Source organism: Paroedura picta, chromosome 3 (genome assembly GCF_049243985.1).
Source record: "Paroedura picta isolate Pp20150507F chromosome 3, Ppicta_v3.0, whole genome shotgun sequence".
Taxonomy (NCBI): domain Eukaryota; kingdom Metazoa; phylum Chordata; class Lepidosauria; order Squamata; family Gekkonidae; genus Paroedura; species Paroedura picta.
Window position 1 is genome coordinate 67036755 of NC_135371.1, and position 19570 is coordinate 67056324.

General features: G+C 45.3%; 2 long non-coding RNA genes across 3 annotated transcripts in view; one reads left to right on the top strand and one right to left on the bottom strand.

Annotated features, from left to right (window-relative positions):
• The window catches only part of LOC143832210 (uncharacterized), a 39125-nt gene extending 27432 nt beyond the window's left edge, over positions 1-11693 (top strand). The window contains exons 1-3 of one of the 2 annotated variants that reach the window (XR_013229133.1): positions 3277-3393; positions 9203-9281; positions 10369-11693. This is a non-coding gene — a long non-coding RNA (uncharacterized LOC143832210). Of the gene's footprint in view, positions 1-3276; positions 3394-9202; positions 9282-10368 lie in introns of those variants that run through there. The other variant, XR_013229134.1, reaches the window with a different exon arrangement.
• Positions 11546-19539, bottom strand: LOC143832211 (uncharacterized). The gene is made up of 3 exons (XR_013229135.1): positions 19357-19539; positions 11730-11834; positions 11546-11617 (listed from the first exon to the last, which is right to left on the bottom strand). It is a non-coding gene; the product is annotated as an uncharacterized LOC143832211 (long non-coding RNA).
• Between the last annotated feature and the right edge of the window lie 31 nt (positions 19540-19570).

Sequence of the window (19570 nt, forward strand, 5' to 3'; positions counted from 1 at the left end):
AGAAAAATCCAGCGCAATCCTTACCTGATGCTGACGCTTTTATTTTTAGAATAGTACAGATGCACTGGGAAACCAATATGGCAATAAAAATATCCAAATTGGACTTATAGAGTCGTCTCTCTTCAGTTTCAGTTATTCTTTAATTCTTATTTCATACAAGTCCTGACACGTTTCGCCTACAGCTTTTTCAAGGGACGGTTCTTGAAAAATACAAAAGTAAAATTAGTAGTTGTTCCACATTGATATTAGCAAATTAACAAGCAATGGTCATGAATACATACTTTATATTGAAGGACCAACTTCAACTTATTAAGAAATCTCTTGACAGAGTATCTAAAATAGAAATACAATATTCAAATTATTATGAAAACAGGAGTAAAGGAGTTTAAACTGATTGTAAATAATAGTAAAGGTAAAGGTATCCCCTGTGCAAGCACCGAGTCATGTCTGACTCTTGGGGTGACGCCCTCCAGCGTTTTCATGGCAGACTCAATACGGGGTGGTTTGCCAGTGCCTTCCCCAGTCATTACCGTTTACCCCCCAGCAAGCTGGGTACTCATTTTACCGACCTCGGAAGGATGGAAGGCTGAGTCAACCTTGAGCCAGCTGCTGGGATTGAACTCCCAGCCTCATGGGCAAAGCTTTCAGACAGCTGCCTTACCACTCTGCGCCACAAGAGGCTCTTTTGTTAACAATATAACAAGTTAATATTATTATTCTATAGCATTAAACTTATAAAGAAAAGGAGATGAAACAGAGACTTACAAGGTCATACAATAGCTAAACTTAGCTTGTGGCGTTTCAGACGCACCTGAATCAGGGAGAGGAGAATGCTAAATACCCTCTCTAATTATCAACAGCTGAGATACTACAGAATCTTGAGCCAAATAATTGTAGTGATTATAGAAACAATGAAAGTCTAACAAATTGTTCAGTCCTTTAGGTTCTAATGTTCCAATTTTAAATATGGCACGAGTTTCTTCTTGTTCTAATTTATTGTCTAGTTTCTTAAAGCATTCTTTTTCAAATTTTTAAAAAACATAACAATGTAATTGTTTCCATTTATGATTTTTAGTTATGCAATGTTCCACAATAAGGGCAGAAAGGACACCATTTTTAAATCGGGATTTATGTTTGCTTAAGCGTTATCTTGAGCCTCTTGTGGCACAGAGTGGTAAGGCAGCAGACATGCAGTCTGAAGCTCTGCCCATGAGGCTGGGAGTTTGATCAAAGCAGCCGGCTCAAGGTGCTTGCACGGAGGATACCTTTACCTTTACCTTTAAGCGTGTTCTTATGGTTCTAGTATTTTTACCAATGTAAATTAAGTAACAAGGACATAAAATGAAATATAATACATGAGTACTGGCACAGTTGGAAAAACTATTATGTTTAAGAGTAATATTGTAGGTAGAAAGGTGGAACTCAGAGCCTTCAATCAAACTATTACAGAAGGAACAAGAACCACATTTAAAATGTCCCTTTGGCAAATGGGATTATTTTACAACTGTGTAATGGTCGTAAAATAATCCCATTTGCCAAAGGTGTAATGGTGTAACTGTGTAATGGTCTGTTCTGACTAGTAAGTCTTTAATATTTTTGTTCACTTGAAGGCAACTCTAGGTGGTGATTTAATGCCAGTCAAATCACTGACAACATTCCAATATTTAGAGATAATATTCTTAATAGTATAGGCTAAAGGTGAATATTCCAGAACACAGGTAAGTCTATTTTCATTGTTAGGTGATTTGTCTCTAAATAGAGTCCCTAGGAGTAGAAATTGAGCCTCTTGTGGCGCAGAGTGGTAAGGCAGCCGTCTGAAAGCTTTGCCCATGAGGCTGGGAGTTCGATCCCAGCAGCCGGCTCAAGGTTGACTCAGCCTTCCATCCTTCCGAGGTTGGTAAAATGAGTACCCAGCTTGCTGGGGGGTAAAACGGTAATGACTGGGGAAGGCAATGGCAAACCACCCCGTATTGAGTCTGCCATGAAAACGCTGGAGGGCGTCACCCCAAGGATCAGACATGACTCGGAGCTTGCACAGGGGATACCTTTACCTTAGAAGTAGAAAGAGCTCTTTGAAAATATTTTTGAATGACCTTATCTGGATAGCCACGATCATTAAGATCTCTTTTTAAGGTGTTTGCAGCTGACATAAATTCTATTATTGAGGAACTATTCCTTGTGCATCTTAAAAATTGACCAAATGGAAGGTTCTTGATGTGCTGGGGATGATAGGATTGGTAAGAGAGCAAGGAGTTATAATCTGTAGGTTTTCTAACCAAAGATACCTGTAGTCCACCTATATTATTGAAAGAGACTAACGTGTCCAAAAAGGAAACACTAATATTACTATATGTTCCCTCAAATTTGATAGAAGGATGTAAGCTGTTCTTCCATTCAAAAAAAACCAGAAATACAAGCCTGATCATTAAGCACAAGAAAGGTGTCATCAATAAAGCGCCCCATAAAGATTATATTGGAGTAGTAGGGATTACTATCAGCATTCAGAAAGATACTCTTTTCAAAGTGTGCCATATATAGAATGGTTACAGTGGGAGCCACTGTGCTACCCATACTACTCCATTAATTTGTAAAAAGAACTGGTCCTCAAACCTAAAGAAATTGAAATCAAAAATAACATCAAGAAGATCCATGAGCAAGTGTGTGGGAGGATCTAATTCTTCCTGAGTGTTTAGAAGGTCTTGTACAATTGTTCTTGCCTCATTTAGCGGAATGGAAGTATATAAAGATTTCACATCCAGTGTTGCCAACTGGTGTGTTGAATCAACCTGAAGATTCTCAACTATAGAAATAAAGTGTCTGGTATCTTTAATGAATGTGGCTACCTTGGGGACAAAAGGAGACAAATAATAATCCAAAAATTTGGATAGAGGCTCTAAAAGTGAGCCAGAAGAACTTACTATAGGCCTCCCTGGAGGAGGAAGAATTCCTTTATGAATCTTGGGAAGTGTATAAAACACTAGAGTCCTAGGAGATTTAACTGTAAGAAATTCAGCTGTAGGTTCTGAAATAAGAGACAAAGCAGGAGCCTCATTTATTATGTTCTTAATGAAATTGCTAACCTTCAAAGTAGGATCAGAAGAAAGTTTCTTATAGGCTTGCCTGTTGCCAAGTTGCTGCAGAGCTTCTGCTCTATAATCTTCTGATCTTCTAAAAGAATCACAATAGCGCCCCCTTTATCTGCAGGTTTCACAATAATATCGGTGTCAGCTTTAAAGGATTGTATTGTCTTTCCCTAATGCTAATATTCTGATGTACTTTGGGGAGATTGTGTTCTGCTGCTGTTATATCTTTAAATACTAGTCTCTGAAAGTAATTGACTTCAGGGAATTCCCCAAGGGAAATGAAAGTGGAATGAGAACAAAAAGGAGCTGAGTAAGTTGTGACATAGTCCTTAAAGAAGGCCTTAAGTTTAACTAAACGAAATAATTTGTAAAATTCTACTCTAGTGTTAAAGGAATCATATTGTGGAGTAGGTACAAAGGAGAAACCTCATTGTAGAGCTAATATTGCCTCCTCACTAAACTGTTTGGAGGAGAGATTAACTACTAGGTTTGTTTTCTGCCTCTTCTCTGGCCTTGGGGAAAAACCTGTGATGCATTTTTTTTCTTTTGCTGTTTAAACTGCCTAGTTATTGGTCTTTTGAAAGAATTCTCCTCTGCAGAGGAAGAATCACCTAATGAGTCTATATCAGAGATACTAGACTGTTGATCCTGCCATGTGACCCTTTTTAAAAATTATTTTACTTATACCTGATTCAGATAGCCAGAAATAAACGTTTGAGTTTTCATAGTCTCTTTGAATCATAGAATCATAGAGTTGGAAGGGGCCATAGTAAAGGTAAAGGTAAAGGTATCCCCTGTGCAAGCACCGAGTCATGTCTGACCCTTGGGGTGACGCCCTCTAGCGTTTTCATGGCAGACTCAATACGGGGTGGTTTGCCAGTGCCTTCCCCAGTCATTACCGTTTTACCCCCCAGCAGCAAGCTGGGTACTCATTTTACCGACCTCAGAAGGATGGAAGGCTGAGTCAACCTTGAGCGGGCTGCTGGGATCGAACTCCCAGCCTCATGGGCAAAGCTTTCAGACGGCTGCCTTACCACTCTGCGCCACAAGAGGCTCATGGAAGGGGCCATACAGGCCATCTAGTCCAACCCCCTGCTCAACGCAGGATTAGCCCTAAGCATCCTAAAGCATCCAGGAAAAGTGTGTATCCAACCTTTGCTTGAAGACTTCCAGTGAGGGGGAGCTCACCACCTCCTTAGGCAGCCTATTCCACTGCTGAACTACTCTGACTGTGAAAAATTTTTTTCCTGATATCTAGCCTATATCATTGCACTTGAAGTTTAAACCCATTACTGCGTGTCCTCTCCTCTGCAGCCAGCAGAAACAGCATCCTGCCCTCCTCCAAGTGACAACCTTTCAAATACTTAGAGGGCTATCATGTCCCCTCTCAACCTCCTTTTCTCAAGGCTGAACATTCCCAAGTCCCTCAACCTATCTTCATAGGGCTTGGTACCTTGGCCCCAGATCATCTTCGTCGCTCTCCTCTGTACCCTTTCAATTTTATCTACGTCCTTCTTGAAGTGAGGCCTCCAGAACTGCACACAGTACTCCAGGTGTGGTCTGACCAGTGCCGTATACAATGGGACTATGACATCTTGTGATTTTGATGTGATGCCCCTGTTGATACAGCCCAAAATGGCATTTGCCTTTTTTACCGCTGCATCACACTGCCTGCTCATGTTTAGTTTACAATCCACAAGTACCCCAAGGTCTCGTTCACACACAGTGCTACCTAGAAGCCTATCCCCTATCCAGTAGGCATGCTTTTCATTTTTCTGACCCAGATGCAGAACTTTACACTTATCTTTATTAAATTGCATCTTGTTCTCATTTGCCCATTTTCCCATTGTGTTCAGATCTCGTTGAACTCTGTCTCTATCTTCTGGAGTATTTGCCAGTCCTCCCAATTTGGTGTCATCTGCAAACTTGATGAGTAGTCCCTCCACCCCCTCATCTAGATCATTAATAAATATGTTAAAAAGTACCGGGCCGAGCACCGAGCCCTGAGGTACCCCGCTACTCACCTCTCTCCAGTCTGTTGAAACACCATTGACAACAACTCTTTGAGTGCGGTTCTCTAACCAATTCCCTATCCACCTAACTATCTGAAAATCCAGATTGCGATCCTTCAACTTATCCATCAGAACATCACGGGGAACCTTGTCAAAAGCTTTACTGAAATCCAAGTAAATGACATCAACCAAATTTCCCCGATCCAGCAAACCTGTTACTTGGTCAAAAAAGGAAACTAGGTTGGTCTGGCAGGACCTGTTGGAGACAAATCCATGTTGACTTCCTTGGATCACCAAATTGTCCTCCAGATGTTTGCAGATCGCTCCCTTTAATATTTGCTCCATTATCTTCCCCACAACAGAGGTCAGACTCACTGGTCTGTAGTTTCCCGGGTCATCCTTCCTCCCTTTTTTGAAGATTGGAATAACGTTTGCTCTTTTCCAGTCCTCCGGGACATCTCTAGTCCTTAAAGAGGTTCCGAAGATGATGGACAAGGGCTGTGCAAGTTCTCTGGAAAGTTCTTTGAGTACTCTCGGGTGCATTTCATCCGGACCAGGGGATTTGAACTCATCCAGTGCAGCTAAATGCCTCTCGACAACCTCTCTATCCATGTTAACCTGCCACCCAGACACTATCCTTTGGCTACAGCCATCTCTAGATGTGCCTAAACACTTTGACCTGTGGGAAAAAACAGATGTAAAATAGGCACTAGCCTTTCTGCTTTCTCTGCATCTTTCGTTAGAGTTTGTCCATCCGCACCCAACAGTGGGCCTATTGCCTCCTTTACTTTACGTTTGCTCCTCACATAACTGAAAAATCTTTTCTTGTTACAATGGGCTTCCCTGGCCAATCTTAGCTCACTCACTTTGGTCTCTATTGAACTTGTTTTGTTTATATTCTGTAACCTCTTGTGAAAAGGATTTAACTTTTTGCTCCAAAGATAAGAGCTTAGAGTCAAAGTCATCCGTAGATAAATCATGCTTGAACTTTTCTACACATTTTTCTATGTTACTATCTAAAATGGACATTTTGCTCAACGATTTTTCCATAATTAAGAGCATGAGGTCATTTGAACACTTATTCAAAATAGCTAGCCACTTAGCTTTAAAGTCCTCACGCTCCCTAAATAAAGTAGGTGCTTTGGGAAATCTCAGCCCTCTAGGGACTCTTATTATTTTTTATTCGGTTAGCCACACTGCATGGAGTGGCCATCTAACACATTTCTTTTACATAGTTTCTAGGCTACTCGAATCTGCATTCATGACATCTTTAAACAGCCCCACGGACTGAATAAAGCAGTAAGGGCAGTGTGGGAGGAGTTAGGGCGGGCGCTGTCTGGGATAAAAACTCGGAGGGGCCAATCAGGAGCCGCAAAGCGGCTCCTGATTGGCCCCTCTGAGTGTCCATCCCGCCCCAAGCAGCCAATCGCGTGGCTCCCCATTGTCTGCTTCACCCGCCCAGGGAATCTGCCTGGCTGCTCCAGACAGCCACGGGTGAGTGGTGGGCCGGGCTGCTTTCTCCCGGCTGGCGGAGTGCCCTCGCCGCGTCTCCGACGCGGCAAGGCCGCTCCGCAGGCCGGGAGAAGGCTGCAGAGAGCCTCGGGTGGGGGGTGGGCCGGGCTGCCTTCTCCCGGCCGGCGGAGCGCCTTCGCCGCGTCTCCGACACGGCGAGGCCACTCCGCAGGCCGGGAGAAGGCTGCAGTGAGCCTCGCGTGCGGGGTGGGCCGGGCAGCCTTCTACCAGAGAGCCACGGGTGGGGAGAAGGCTCCAGAGAGCCACGGGTGAGGGGTAGGCCTTCTCCCAGGCCATCTAGCGCCCATTTCATTTGCATGTGAAATGGAGTTTAAATCTAGTTCAGAGATAAATCAAATGGTGCTAATTTAGCAAAAATACGTTCTTTATCAGTATCAGTATAAACAAAAGTATCAGACAATTGAGCCATTACCCAAATATGCAGAAGCAAAAATGAATGAACTGGGATGGGTGGGTTCCAGTGAAGAGACAAATATAGAATAGTACAGACGTGCTGGGAAACCAATATGGCAATAAAAAATATCCAAATTGGACTTATATAGAGTCATCTCTCTTCAGTTTCAGTTATTCTTTAATTCAGGGGTAGTTAAACTGCGGCCCTCCAGATGTCCATGGACTACAATTCCCATGAGCCCTTGCCAGCGTTTGCTGCCAGGGGCTCATGGGAATTGTAGTCCATGGACATCTGGAGGGCCGCAGTTTGACTACCCCTGCTTTAATTCTTGCCATATTGGTTTCCCAGTGCATCTGTACTATTCTATATTTGTCTCTTCACTAGGGCCCACCCCTCCCAGTTCATTCATTTTGACGCTTTTATTTTGCTATTTTAAACCACACCGTTAGCCTTCCACCTTGTTGCAGCGATGATCTCGCTAACTCTCCCATTTTTTTAGTGAGAGCTATGTAATCACAAAAAGTGGATTACCCCCTTCGAAATCCCGCCAGGTACCACAAGCATCTATGAGGGGTAAGTTAGGAGGTGATGGCAGTATTTGTCACGCAAGGAGATGTCCCGCCTTCATTCCTGCCCGCATTATTTATGGGGGCAGGGAGTTTTTTTTTTTTAATGGTGAATGACTCAGAGCCATCAATACTTGCTAGGCTCCCCACATTAGTAATTTAACCCAATGTGAACGATTAAAATCTCTTGCCAATTTACAGGCCCACTCCGCACAAGGACCAATTTTGCCAATTGGTCCCTGAAAGCGGAAACACTATTTTTAATAGTGCTATCTCGGCGTTATGCATACCTGCCTTTGTAGTGAAATCCAGTAGCGTTTCAATAGTTTCCCACAGGTTTCCGTCCAGGAAGCGATTTTTTCTGTGCTTTGTCCCGCCCCTGGCTGTCAATCAAATGAACAGCCAATGGGCGGCTGTTATCATGTTCCCAAAAAGCCCCTTTCCTTTTAAGAACAGGTTTTTTTAAAAAAAAGGAAAAACACACGTTGCAACGAATATGCCTTGATTCCTCCTAACGTAGAGACCCATCTAGCTGGCGCGTGAGCTGGTGAGTCATTGTTACCATGCTCCCCTGAGTGAAAAAAAAATCCCCCCTGTGCACGGGCGCGATTTTCGGCCGAAAATAGGGAACTTGCAAACGGGGATGTGTTGTAGGGGAGCTTTAAAGCACTTCTGTGGACGGACTGTAGCCGGAGAAGCCTTGCTGGGTGAATGAAGGCTCACCGGTTCGTTGCTTTCTGCTCGCTCCGAGAAAAAAAAATGGCGATCGCTTCGCCAGAGGTTCGGAGGAGAGAGCCAGGGGGAGGGACTTGGCTGGAACTGCAACAATGGGAATGCACAGGTATTTTTTGCTACTGTTGCAGATTGTTTGCAAGAGTGTAGTGCTTTTCGGAGGGTGAATCCACTTTTCTGGATTCCCCTTTAAGCGCTACAACGAATTGCTTATTTTGGGAGTGTTTCAAGAGTGTGGCAGATTGTGTGCGACGTCGTGCATAACTGCAAATTAGTAGCGTTTACAATTTGCAAGCCTTTTGCAACATTGAAGTCGTGCGGAATGGACCACAGTATTCCGGGCAACATGGGATGGGTGAATATAAATCCATGTATTCTGATTTTGAATCACTGTTTTCTCTTTTAATATAAATTTGAGAAGCAATGATTAGGCGGATGTTCGCCAATCAAAAGTAATTGCGGAGACAGCAAATGATGAGAAAATTTAACTTGCATTAAATGTGTTGCTTACATTCTTATGCCTAATTGACAATGCAGGTACCACGATTGACAGGGTTTGATTATTTGATTTTTTGCCTACTTAGGGGTGTGCTATTCGTTTCCCGTATTTTAACTTTATTATTTGGGGACCAACAATTATTCGTGTTTACGTCATCAACCCTAATGGCAGCTTACGTACTCTATGCTGTCAAAGATAATGCCTGGGTCTAGTAAATAACACCATTTGTTGTGGTCAGCTGTTCCTCTAAGCCAATCAGTAGCTTTTTATCACCTGTGCCTTTGAGCAGCAGGAAAAAATTGCAATTCCTGGCCGACCATCTTATCCCTTCCCTTGCATGCTCGAGATGGCCTTTTAATCATAGATGGCCTCTTCGTCTCCAGTGTCCAGCTTCCAGAGCACCGGCAGGGATGATCATGGAGGGATGCGGAGATTTGTGACCTACTATCAATCTTCGCAAAGGTGAGGGTCCAGGAAGCTTTAAACTCCTCTCATTGAAACCAGAAGATCTTTGAGGAGGTCGCCATGCAGACGTGTGTTCTTGGCCATGACTCGACAGGACTGGAGTGTTGCTCTAAAAAACAATGTGGGTGGAATATTTCAGATGTGTCAAGCACAACCGTCAGTTCAGTGTGGAACCTCTGAGTTGGCCATATTTCAAGCAGCAGAGAGAGATTTATGGGGAAAAGAGGGGTGCAGGGCGGCCAGCAAAGGTTGGAAGGAGCATGAAACTCATAAAGAGCCTAGCATTGGGAGCCAGGAAGATTTCCCAGGAGAGGGGACTTCGGCGGGATGCGCTCAACAATGTCTGTAGCCAGTCCAAGAGGGGATCACCCAATACATTTGCCCAGTTGTGGACTGGGATGAGGAGCCCACACAATGCCCAACACCCCTTGTTCCAAGTAAGCATGGCTGAAGACGGCTGGGGTTTGCATTTTCTGACATATGTGGGGCGCATCAACAGTTATTCATTGCTCCTGAGGGTGGGGGAGGGTTGATTTTGGCTTGTGTGTAATGTGTGGATGATAATGTTCCACTGGTTGTTTTCTATGTTAACCTATCTTTTCTTTATTTATTTATTTATCATACTTCTATACCGCCCTCCCCGGAGGCTCAGGTTTCGTAATTTGCTTGGATGCTACGGGTTGGATTCTTTTTTTCTTTTGCAGACACACAATGTTCAGATGGGTCTAGGCAAGGTTCAACCCAACACACACAGGAGGAACTAGAAACTCAGGATAGGGATTCCTCTCCCACAGACATTGGAGGTCTGTTTATCTGTGTGGTTGGGGGCTGTGATGCTTGTGATTACAGTGCTTGTTTGGTGTGCAGTTTGTTTCTCCATTGAAGTGCTTAGAGGGACCCGCACAGCAACATTAGTGATGAAGACAAACATGACACCTGTTGCAGTATGGTAGGCATTATCTTTATAGACTGCTGTTTCTTGGGAATCATCTTGCTGGGTTGACAATATGGAAATGTACTCGTTTATATTGTTCCAAATTACACCAACATGACAGCCCTCTTTTAACTGCTTCTCTTGTCATAGACTCTGTGCCAAGAAGCCAACAAGTGCATGCCGCTGACCCACAGAAGTTGATTTTGCCGGTTCAAGTGGAAGAAAAGGTGGTGAGAAGACAAAGCTTGCTTCTTGAAAATTCCACCAAACCCCATAAATGAGGCCTGTTCTTCCTTATCTTTTCTGGAGCAGAAGGAGGAGGAAGACAGGAGAACAGGGTGGCCGCTGCCATTGCCAAGCCTGCCAGAATTGCCTAAAGGAGCACAGTCAGCGGAGGAGCGGCTCATGAGGTAAAGAAGAAGACAGAGGAGGGTTGGGCTCCTGACCAGCCTTGGGCAAAGGCTCCTAGAGCAGGAGGAGGAAGACCTACAGCAGTGCTTTGTGTCCAGGGAGAACACATGGACAGGCTAGAGGCGATCTCATCTTGGGAGAGCGAGGCTTTCATGATTAACATGCAAGCTGGAAACACAATTTTGGAGAAGACAGAAGACTCAAAAAACAGGATAGGAGGTCTTGTGGAGAGGCTTGTCATGGTAGTAGAGGGAAGGGGGAACACAATTACAGCCTCCCCCCCCACCTGCCTTAGAGATGACTCCCATTACCAGCACTCCGCGTATTCCTTGCATACATGGAAGTGGCAGGGCAAGGCTTGAAGGGAGAAGACCAAAAGGAAGATGTATATTGAAGCCCAGGCAGGCCTACACACCATCTTAGAGGTTCTTTTGGATTAAAGGCAGCATCACATGTGAAAACATGTTAAAACATCACAGTCAGGATCTATGTTCGTTCTTGGTGTTTCAGCTTTGCAATGTATCTGTAATTCACCGTTGCAGCCTAACCATTAATTATTTTGTGCCAGGTGACTATCATGAAGGGGTGTGCGTGTGTGCTCCACTTGCGTGGTGGGGATTCTAGCCTGTCAGATGAGTAAATAAGAAAGGCCAGGACACAAGATTAAATTTCAAAGTGTGGTTTACTGAAACAAATATAATGTGCCCTGTAAATTCCCAACAACCCCCCCATCAACATCAAACAACAACCATTAACATTTAACATTAAAATACCCCCTAACAACCCTCAACACCCTCTCTGGCATCCCCTCCCTCTCCCCCAAGATCTGTTTTAGTTTCTCCCCTTATTCCGTTATAAGTCTCTCATGTCTTCTGACACCCCCACCCCCGCCAATTCCCCCCCCCCACGTGATGAGGCCCTGGTTTGTCCTCTTCAGGGTGGACACCTGCTTTGATGCGGCGCTCCAGTAGTGCCTCTGGGGTTTCTCCTGTTGGTAAAATGAAAAATATTAATGTCAAAATAAACCTTTACTGTGTGTTGGTTTGCCCTGCTTGATTATCTTTTATTTTATATGGATTTGTAAAAAGCCAACTGCGCACCTCTGGCTGTGCTGAATGTTGAGAGTCCTTCAGTACCAGAGGTCAATGGTCCTCCCTTTCCGGCCTGGCCGGATGGCTCCACCATGGCTGCAAGAGCTAATGTGGCTGGGGGAGGGGGGAGGGGAAGAGGGGGAAAGTATTCAGTTTGGGTTATTGGCTGTTCCATTAATAAGCATAGCATTTGTGCAATGGCCATTAATTCAACTTAAGATGCCTACGTAACATGGGAGACACGTACCAAGGTGGCATGTTTAGGAACTGTTTTGCTCTCAAAGGTATGTGGTCCCCTAAGGTGTTTTGGGGGGCTTGAAAAAAAATGGTTTGATCCAATTAAAGCAGTCACAGAGCACAAGCAAGCAATCTATGGGTGGGAATGCCACTCTTAGTTCCATGATTCTTAGGGCATCTTGTTTAATGCAGTGGGGAATCATAAATGCTTCTTTCAAAGACTGCATTGACAGGAAAAATCCAAAGGTTGCAGCACATATGTCTCTGCTGGTCCAGAGGTGGTCTTCCAGATGCCTCCCAGATGGACATCATCTGGTTGTGGAATTTTGTCTGCACCTGCTCCCAGGTGCAGCTGTATCAGTTCCCCTCCATTTTCCTTGTCAGAACCATGTAAAACATTCTAGTCATTACATGGATGCTGGACATCAACCTTGGGAGTGCGGATCAATTCAAGCAGGGCCTCCACCTCTGTTCATTGCCAAAATGCACCCTTTCTCGCAGCTGGCATTTTGGCAAATGAGGTTTTGACGGTTGAGCAACTCATGGGCAATCCTCCCACCCAGTGGTCCCCAACCTTTTTATCACCGGGGACCACTCACTGGGGGGGGGAGGTAGTTTACTCCTCTACTCTCAACCACTGCCCTAGCGCTCTCTGATCGCTATGGTAATGTTTAAACATCCCTTCAAAATAAGATACAGACACACCACAACAATGAAGTAAAGGGCTGGGGGGGGGATGAAGTAAAGGGCCGGGGGGGGGGAGAAGGCGTCCTTCGGGGCCCACCTCCAATTAGTCAAAGGACCACATGTGGTCCGCAGCCCACAGGTTGGGGATCGCTACTCCCATCTCTTTCAAAACTTGTATCAAAGTAGTGGGCCAATGAAGAATGAGCTTTGGAGTTGCACGCACGCCACAACAGGGGGCGACCTGAGTAACCGGCAATGTAATTAAAACCACAGAGGCAAAGCCCATTTGATATCACAGCAACGAACAACGCATAAGTGCTCATCCTTTATTGGGGTGGGGGAGGGCTGGCAAGTTCTGCGAGATGCGGAGAAGGTTGTGAATAAGTGAGGATTTGCACCCGAAACACCAATAAGTCCTCATCAAGGTGTTTTTTTTTTTTTTTTTTTTGCAAAAAGCCTTTTGCAACATTGAAGTCGTATGGAATGGACCCAAGTGTGAAATGACAGTAAGACGCTCCCCCCAAAAAAGTGTTGGACCATACATTGCTAATCACAGTATCTTTCCGATTGTGTGGAATGGCTTTGTATGTTTAACCTGTTCCTTGAGTGTGGGGACCCCCCCCCCCAGGACAGAACCAGTGGCACTCTACACAGGAAGAGGGTTGGCGTTTATAGTATCACAGCAACTGTTACCCTAAAGGTAGCCCATAATGGAAGGGTGCCTCACACAGAGACACCTTAGAATCATAGAGTTGGAAGGGGCCACAGAGGCCATCTAGTCCAACCCCCTGCTCAACGCAGGATTAGCCCTAAGCATCCTAAAGCATTCAAGAAAAGTGTGTATCCAACCTTTGCTTGAAGACTGCCAGTGAGGGGGAGCTCACCACCTCCTTAGGCAGCCTATTCCACTGCTGAACTACTCTGACTGTGAAAATTTTTTTCCTGATATCTAGCCTATATCGTTGTACTTGAAGTTTAAACCCATTACTGCGTGTCCTCTCCTCTGCAGCCAACAGAAACAGCATCCTGCTCTCCTCCAAGTGACAATCTTTCAAATACTTAAAGAGGGCTATCATGTCCCCTCTCAACCTCCTTTTCTCCAGGATGAACATTCCCAAGTCCCTCAACCTATCTTCATAGGGCTTGGTCCCTTGGCCCCAGATCATCCTCGTCACTCTCCTCTGTACAGTTTCAATTTTATCTATGTCCTTCTTGAAGTGAGGCCTCCAGAACTGCACACAGTACTCCAGGTGTGGTCTGACCAGTGCTGTATACAATGGGACTATGACATCTTGTGATTTTGATGTGATGCATCTGTTGATACAGCCCAAAATGGCATTTGCCTTTTTACCGCTGCATCACACTGCCTGCTCATGTTTAGTTTACAATCCACAAGTACCCCAAGGTCTCGTTCACACACAGTGCTACCTAGAAGCGTATCCCCCATCCAGTAGGCATGCTTTTCATTTTTCTGACCCAGATGCAGAACTTTACACTTATCTTTATTAAATTGCATCTTGTTCTCATTTGCCCATTTTTCCATTGTGTTCAGATCTCGTTGAACTCTGTCTCTATCTTCTGGAGTATTTGCCAGTCCTCCCAATTTGGTGTCATCCGCAAACTTGATGAGTAGTCCCTCCACCCCCTCATCTAGATCATTAATAAATATGTTAAAAAGTACCGGACCGAGCCCTGAGGTACCCCGCTACTCACCTCTCCCCAGTCTGATGAAACACCATTGACAACAACTCTTTGAGTGCGGTTCTCTAACCAATTCCCTATCCACCTGACTATCTGAAAATCCAGATTGCAGTCCTTCAATTTATCCATCAGAACATCATGGGGAACCTTGTCAAAAGCTTTACTAAAATCCAAGTAAATGACATCAACCAAATTTCCCCGATCCAGCAAACCTGTTACTTGGTCAAAAAAGGAAACCAGGTTGGTCTGGCAGGACCTGTTGGAGACAAATCCATGCTGACTTCTTTGGATCACCAAATTGTCCTCCAGATGTTTGCAGATCGCTCCCTTTAATATCTGCTCCATTATCTTCCCCACAACAGAGGTCAGACTCACTGGTCTGTAGTTTCCCGGGTCATCCTTCCTCCCTTTTTTGAAGATCGGAAAAACATTTGCTCTCTTCCAGTCCTCCGGGACATCTCCAGTCCTTAAAGAGGTTCCGAAGATGATGGACAAGGGCTGTGCAAGTTCTCCGGAAAGTTCTTTGAGTACTCTCGGGTGCATTTCATCCGGCCCAGGGGATTTGAACTCATCCAGAGCAGCTAAATGCCTCTCGACAACCTCTCTATCCATGTTAACCTGCCACCCAGACACTGTCCTTTGGCTATGGCCATCTCTAGATGTGCCTAAACACTTTGACCTGTGGGAAAAAACAGATGTAAAATAGGCACTAAGCCTTTCTGCTTTCTCTGCATCTTCCATTAGAGTTTGTCCATCCGCACCCAACAGTGGGCCTATTGCCTCCTTTACTTTACGTTTGCTCCTCACATAACTGAAAAATCTTTTCTTGTTACAATGGGCTTCCCTGGCCAATCTTAGCTCACTCTCAGCTTTGGCCTTTCTTATGATTGATCTACAGTGCCTAGTAACCTGTAGGTACTCTTCTTTAGAGCTCTGTCCTTCCCTCCATTTCCTGAACATTTTCCTTTTCTTTCTTAGTTCCTCTTGAAGTTCTCTGTTCATCCAAATAGGCTTCTTAGAGCTCCTGCAGTGTTTTCGTCTTTCTTGGATAGTCATTCATTGAGCATGCAATAGCTCCTGCTTGAGTAGCGCCCACCCTTCACATGCTCCCTTCCCTTCCAGCATTCTCGTCCATGGTATGACACTCATCATGTCTTTGAGTTTATTAAAGTTTGCCCTACGAAAATCCAACATCCGCGTCTGGCTACAAGCTTCCTTGGCTCCCCATCTCAAAAGGAATTCTATGAGGACATGGTCACTTCCCCCTAGGGTCCCCACCTCCTTCACCTCATCCACCAACTCTTGCCTGTTGGTCAGTATTAAGTCATGTATGGCTGAACCTCTTGTGGGTTCATCTACCATTTGATAAATGAAATTGTCAGCCAGGCAGGTCAGAAAGTTACATGACTGAGGACGCTTCGCAGAGTTTGTTTCCCAGCACACATCTGGGAAATTGAAGTCACCCATGATTACAAGGTCCTGCCGCTTGGATATTTTCCCAAACTGCTCACAAAGTGCAGCATCCACATCCTCTCGTTGGTCAGGCGGTCAGTAGCAGACACCAACCACCACACTGTTTGTTTTCCCCTCGCTTATTTTCACCCAGATGCTTTCCACTGTAGATATGCTCTCCTTCACTAGAATTTCCGGACAGGTAAGCCCTTTCCTCACATACAGTGCCACTCCTCCACCTCTTTGATCTATTCTGTTTTTTCTGAACAGTTCATATCCATCCACCATTACATTCCAGTCATGAGAATCATTCCAAGTTTCTGTGATGCCTACTAGATCATACCTTTCCATCAGCATGAGAAGTTCCAGCTCTTCCTTTTTATTGCCCATGCTTCGGGCGTTTGTATAAAGACATCTGAATCCTTTTACTTTTGGTTCCCTATGAGCTGGCCTTGCCGGTTGGGCTGCCTCCTATCGTTTTCCTTCCATACACTCCCTATGTTGATCGTCTCCTTCCCCTAGTGGCTTTAGTTTAAAGCTCTCCTGATGAATCTCCCCAGGTTCCTGCCAAACATTCTTCCCCAGTTTCGATAAGTGCAGTCCATCAGGTGCTAGTAGGCCTTCCTCAAGAAAGCCTATCCCATGCTCCCAGAAACCAAATCTCTCCTGCCGGCACCAACTACGCAGCCAGTGATTCACCTCCATTATCTTCCTCTCCCGACGCATTCCTCTTCCCTTGACAGGCAAGATTGAAGAGAATACCACTTGTGCCCCCATTTGCTTGAGCTTCCTCCCCAGATCTTGATAGTCTTTTTTAATAGGAGCGATGGTATTCAGGGACATGTCATTCGTTCCCACATGGACCATCACAAATGGGTAGCGATCCGTAGATTTGAGGAGTTTGGGCAGCCGTTCTGAAACATCTTTAATTTTCGCCCCTTGCAAGCAACACACCTCTTGGGTTAGGGGGTCGGGCCCAGCCACATGGCGATCCATTCCTCTTAGCAGGGAGTCTCCAATTACCAGTACTCTCCTTTTTTTTCCTTCTCAACTCCATTCAATATATCAAGCCTTGCGCACACCCTGTGTGTGTGTTGTGTTGTCCACACCCGGCATCCTGTCCACCTCCTGATGTCATCAACCCTGTGTCTTGGCTGCTTGGATCCAAGAAAGGTGCAGTATCTTGTCCCCCCCTGTAGAACTTAGTGTAACTTTCCCCCCTGTAGAACTTGTATGTATGTATGGTTTTGCTTATGTGTGTGTTTTGAATGTACCCTGATATTTCCCCCAATAAATCCCGAGTGTAAGCTTAATTGGCTTCTTCATTTAAGAAGGGTTTCTTCCAGGGAAAGGACCCTGTAAAAATTGGTAGTAAAAGATCCTGTGTTACCCCTGCCTCTTGCTATATTCATGATTCCCCAGCAATTTGGGTAACACAACTATTCCCTTGTAAACAGCCAGTACAATTACATTTCTCAGCAAAAGCCAAACTGCTCATCCTGCTGACTTTAGGAAAAGAGATCTCTTTCCAATTCTTGTGGGTGAAGCAGCCAATAGCCCTTGCCTATATAAAAAGAGCCTCTTGTGGTGCAGAGTGGTAAGGCAGCAGACATGCAGTCTGAAAACTCTGCCCATGAGGCTAGGAATTCAATCCCAGCAGCCAGCTCAAGGTTGACTCAGCCTTCCATCCTTCCGAGGTCGGTAAAATGAGTACCCAGCTTGCTGGGGGGTAAACGGTAATGACTGGGGAAGGCACTGGCAAACCACCCCGTATTGAGTCTGCCATGAAAACGCTAGAGGGCGTCACCCCAAGGGTCAGACATGACCCTGTGCTTGCACAGGGGATACCTTTACCTTTATATAAAAAGCTATACCCTCAAAGGGTTGAATTGAAGTTAAGTTAGGTCTTTGCACCGAAATTTGTCCTGAAGTCAGGACACAGAAAACAAATAATAAATAAAGCCATTTAGAATATACCATTTCTTCAGACAACATCTGCTGTCCCCATATTTGGGATCAGGTGACAGGTTTACAAGGCAAAATGAGCTCTGGCACCTTTAAAAAAAATTAACCTGGGTGTCGGGAATATCCTGTCTACCTACTCTGTTGGGTCAGCCAACCCCGGTTCAAGACGATCCGGCTGGATCCAAGGAGACTGACAGGCAGCTGAGAGAGCAAGCTGGACGAGGAGAGACGTCGGGGAAGCAGGAACACACGGAAGGGCCAGGCTTGACTCCGGAGGCTTTGGGGAAACAGCCGCCCTGAGCAGAGGGAGCAGACACGTGTGGGCGATTGGGGAGAGCACGGGGAAACCCAAGGGCGAGGCGTCCAGGGTTGGACGCAGAACACAGAAGGACGGTGTCTTTCTTTAAAGATTCGGGGGTGGAGACATGGGGAGGAAGGCTACTTAACTGGGAAGGTTGGCGTCAAGGAGGAGGCGGGGTTCAGGAGTAGTGAGGGAACTACCCTGAACCCAGGAGTGAGAGAGAGGGTACTCACAAGCTCCAGAGAAAGTGCCATTTCCTCTGTGATCAACCACCTCCAAACACCGTGGCAGATAGGAAGCGTCAGGCAGACCTTGCCACTGGGAAACAATTTAGTTCAGAGTCCATTTTATTATTCTGCTGCCCATACAGCCTTTCTCTCACTGTATGGTTGTGTAGGAGTCAAGGGTCCAGCAAGATACCATGTCTTTTTCCCAGAAAGCAGTGCACTAATTTGAGATTGTGAGACTAGGCTTGGTGGGACCAGAGTTCAGATCCTTACTCAGCCATGAAGTTCCCTGAGTAATCTTGGGCCAGTCACCCTCATATGCAGGGATTGTTGTGTGGAGGAAAGTTACAGTATAATTATGGATGTCACTCTGAACATTTTTGAGGAAAGACTGGATAAAAAGTAAAAATAGGTAAGATAACTTATTCACTTGTATTTCCTGGTACCTGTTGGATTTCTGCCTATTTTGCAGAAACCCAACAGATACAACCTGCGGAGTTAGAATGGTGGAAATGAAATTACTATTTGGGGAGGGCTGTGTGAACACTTCTTTTTTATGTTACAGACCTCATGTGATCATTAAAGTGTACTTGTCTCTGGCCAATTCACAAGTTCTGTGTATGTGGCTGTTAAATACTGAAAGAGCCGGTATACTAGGTAGACATATTAAAAGAGCCTGTCTTTCCCTTACAAATAGGTTGTGACTGCCTGCCCTTGTTTATCCTGCGTTCTTCTGACAGGGAATGAGGAAGAAAGACAGACGGGGAAACAACATTTAGGTTTAAGTCTAGTAGCACCTTAGAGACCAACAAGAGTTTTAGAGTAGAAGCTTTCAAAAGCCACAATCTGAGTCTGGGAAACATATTCCCCAAGCATCTTGTTGGTCTCGGATCTAATTGTCCAACACGGCTGCCCTCTGAAACTACCAAACAACCTTAAAATAACGACTCTTTCAAATACACCTTTCCATGGCGAGGACGGGACCTTGCCCCTTGCCGAATTTGATCGTGCCCCTACCCGAAATGGCGCCCCTGAATAGGAAAATCTGTACCAGTCGCATTTTTACCTACGATATGAAACTATCGTAGATGTTTGTCGGAGCGGCGATCAGCTGTTAAAGCAAGGCACAGCAGAAGCCTCATCGGCGCTCCTGTGACGGGAGGGGAGGGACACCCAGTCGTCTCTCAGTTGCCCGCCGGCGATGGGGGATGCCGTCTTGCTTCCAGAATGCGAAGGGATCTTGCGGGAAGTGCGCGCCTGCTCCCTCTTCCCGCCCGGCT